This window comes from Oncorhynchus gorbuscha, linkage group LG24, assembly GCF_021184085.1.
Source record: "Oncorhynchus gorbuscha isolate QuinsamMale2020 ecotype Even-year linkage group LG24, OgorEven_v1.0, whole genome shotgun sequence".
NCBI classification, from domain to species: Eukaryota; Metazoa; Chordata; class Actinopteri; order Salmoniformes; family Salmonidae; genus Oncorhynchus; species Oncorhynchus gorbuscha.
Genome location: NC_060196.1, coordinates 18,894,929 through 18,898,440, shown reverse-complemented (window position 1 = coordinate 18,898,440; position 3,512 = coordinate 18,894,929). Strand labels below are relative to the sequence as shown.

Here is a 3,512-nt window from a genome sequence, read left to right as displayed (position 1 = left end):
TTTTGGAAAGAACACATTCTCTGGAACTGATTATGAATTCACAAGTTTGGTTGATTTCATACTTGTTTACAATTGTTTTAGGACTTGTAGAGCCTTCCACCTTATATCAGAGAGGTTTCACACTTGTTTTGAAAGGATCTCAAATAGTTTGTCAAACAAACAGAACACAACAGACAAAGACATACACAATGACGGATCTTAACTTATTTAATTTATTAATGATGGAATAATCAGCTCTGAACAGGAGCTAATGTCAACATATTTGATTTAAACAAGTTATTTCTCCTTCCCCTATCAACGCCCGTCTCATTTTCCACCCGCTGCCGGGGCTGGAGCTGGAGCTGGGGCAGGAGCAGAGGCGAGGCTGGCCAATAGGAAGGGCAGGAGGGCCATCAAGGCAGAGTTACCTTGAGATGGCTGCGCATAAGGGAAGTAGGATTGGTACTGAGGCTGCCGATAGGGGTAAAACCCTCCCAAACCACGGCCATAACCCCTGTACCTCTGTAGAGAGAGAGAGAGAGAGAGAGAGAGAGAGAGAGAGAGAGAGAGAGAGAGAGAGAGAGAGAGAGAGAAAGAGAGAGCGAGAGCGAGAGCTGGATAAATGTTTCTGAGCTCAAACAAACTAGTAATCATATTCAAATAGTAGACCGTACTATAGTACTCTAATAGACAGAATACCTAATAGATAGTACTAAATATTACTGCACCTCATTGCTAGCTGAGCGCTCCTCTCGATCATGTTCCTCAGACACCTGCACACACAAACAAAATCACAGGATGAATGATATTATGGTATAAAGTAATCAACACTCAAAGTGTGAACTTAAGTCCATCATATTGTAATAATTCAGATATTGTCATATTCCAATGCAATGCAATCTATGGAAACAGCAATCTCTTGATGTATTGATGTGTAAATTGAAGGCTTGATGTTGTATTTCAAGTATTATTCTTACAGTAATGGAGGAACCAAGTCCAATCAGGCACATCACTAGGAATAGTAGTTTCATGGTCACCATGGTGTTCTTGAAATGAAAAAGATGTACAGTGAATTCAAAGCTAGACACACATGACTAAACTCCACTACAGTATTCTTTGAAACTCTTACCTGTTCAAGTGAATATGTACAATGCTTGAAATGTTGCTACTAAACTGTTAACACTGTTGCCGTATTGTAACTTAAACAGCAAAAATATGCTTTTTATAGACCCTTTCATTCCACCAATGAGCTTTAGTCCCATGATCAAATGTGTGTCCTGTGTCCTGGAGATGTAAAATGTGATGAAATTAGGCATTTGGTGGGTAATCCTACAAATCTGTATATCCACAGTGCCCACAAAGAACAATGTCTCATCAGTGTTAGGAAACTTTAGCTAAATTGAAAGGTTTTGAAACTGTCGATGATTCGTCTACCTGTTTTGGGGCATTGCGGAGGCTAAATTAAAACATTTAATTGTAATGTTTAACTTTAATTTCTCAATTTATACAATATAGCTCAAGTACCAGACTTTATTTTGATTTCTCCTGTCATGCAATATAATGTACAACATTTTTTTAAATGATTAAATAACGCAATGTAATGTACCACACTTTTTCTTACAATTTTCATAAACTTAATGAGCATTCATCAGAGGACTGGATAGACATACAATTGAGCTTAAAATATGAATGTGTTTATTCAACAGAAATGCATAAAGGAATCACACTTCATAGTTAATGTCTGGGAGTTCCATGAAATACCTGATGGACAGAAAAGCGAATTAATGAATTTATAGGATATGCTTTGGGGAATCCAGTGTTGGGAAAAGTGCCCAATTGTCGTACTTAAGTAAAAGTAAAGATACCGTAATAGAAAATAAAGTTAGCCACTTAAATACAACTTGAGTAAAAGTCTAAAAGTATTTGGTTTTAAATATACTTAAGTATCAAAAGTATATGTAATTGCTCAAATATACTCAACAGTAAAAGTATAAATCATTACAAAAACATTATATTAAACAAACCAGACGCCACCATTTTCTTGTTTACTTTATTTACAGATAGCCAGGGGTACACTCCAACACTCCAACATCTTTATAAACTAAGCATTTGTGTTTTGTGAGTCTACCAGATCAGAGACAGTAGGGATGAGCAGGGATGTTCTCTTGATAAGCGTATGAATTTGTCCATTTTCCTGTCCTGCTAAGCATTCAAAAGGTAATTTTTGGATGTCAAGGACAATGTATGGGGTAAAATGTACATGATTTTCTTCAGGAATTTTGTGAAGCAAAAGTAAAAGTTGTCAGAAATATATATATAGTAAAGTAAAGTACAGATACCCCCAAAAACTGTTTAAGTAGTACTTTTCACCTGTTTAACGTCCACCTGGGGCAGGGGCTGGGGCAGGGGCTGGTGCAGGGGCTGGGGCTGGTGCTGGTGCAGGGGCAGGGGCAGGGGCAGGGGCAGGGGCAGGGGCAGGGGCAGGGGCAGGGGCAGGGGCTGGGGCTGGGGCTGGGGCTGGGGCTGGGGCTGGGGCTGGGGCTGGGGCTGGGGCAGGGACAGAGGCAGCAAACAGTTTAAGTAGAAGTTGAAGTAGCTGATTTGAATTCAACTGTGGCAGGGAGGGCAGAAAGGAACCAGCCTAAATAGGAAAAGAAAACAGCAATTTTTTCTCATTCAATGTCCTTTTGATATACACACCACACATGGAATCATATCTCAGAATATTCACATATGTTTCATATACATTGATCTTCACTACTATATGTTAAATAATTTCTGCTCATAATCTGTGGAGCTATGGAACTTACCTCCCTGGAGTTTGAGTTAGAGTTGGAGTCAGAGCTGGAACGTGCAACTCTCAAGTGATCCACATCAGCCTGAAAAAGTATAATTTTATTATTTAAATATGCATATGTATTTATATATACAGTATATAGTAATATATATATACATCAAATATGATATAAAGAAGAATATTATATATTTTGGGGCAAATATATTGTATGTTGATATTTGCTAAACTCACAGGAAGAGCCAATGACAGGCCCAGGAGGCAGCCCAGAAAGATTACAGTCTTCATCATCATCTTGGTGGTCAGTTCTAAAAACATAAAAAGATACAAAAGCAATTAGATGACCTTTTTTAGTCTGAATTTTTTTAGTCTGAATTTTTACGTTGAATGTTAACACTAGAGCGTAAGTACATTTATCACTATTCAAAAGCCCTGCTTCACAACCAATTCCCTTACCTTCGAGTCAGTCAATTTCAGCAGTTGATCAGGTGTGACGATGCAAAGACAATGAGTTATACCCAGTCGGTTGGTTCTTTTAAATAGAGTTAAGGACATTGATGTCACACCCCCTAATACTAGGTGGTATTATTGTGAAAATAATCATGATGTTGAATATTCTGAAATCTTTAATCTCTCTGTTGAAGGATAGGTGTGGGTAATACTAATGGATTAACATTATAACTGTACAGATGAGTCACACATGAAATGTATGATATACAGTACCAGTCAAAGGTTAAGA

The 3,512-nt window shown here is 38.0% G+C and overlaps 1 long non-coding RNA gene across 1 annotated transcript; it reads right to left on the bottom strand.

Moving 5' to 3' along the window:
• Positions 1 to 2,486: 2,486 nt before the first annotated feature.
• On the bottom strand, positions 2,487 to 3,278 carry LOC124012648. The gene is made up of 4 exons (XR_006834752.1): positions 3,230 to 3,278; positions 3,008 to 3,081; positions 2,790 to 2,858; positions 2,487 to 2,620 (listed from the first exon to the last, which is right to left on the bottom strand). It is a non-coding gene; the product is annotated as an uncharacterized LOC124012648 (long non-coding RNA).
• Between the last annotated feature and the right edge of the window lie 234 nt (positions 3,279 to 3,512).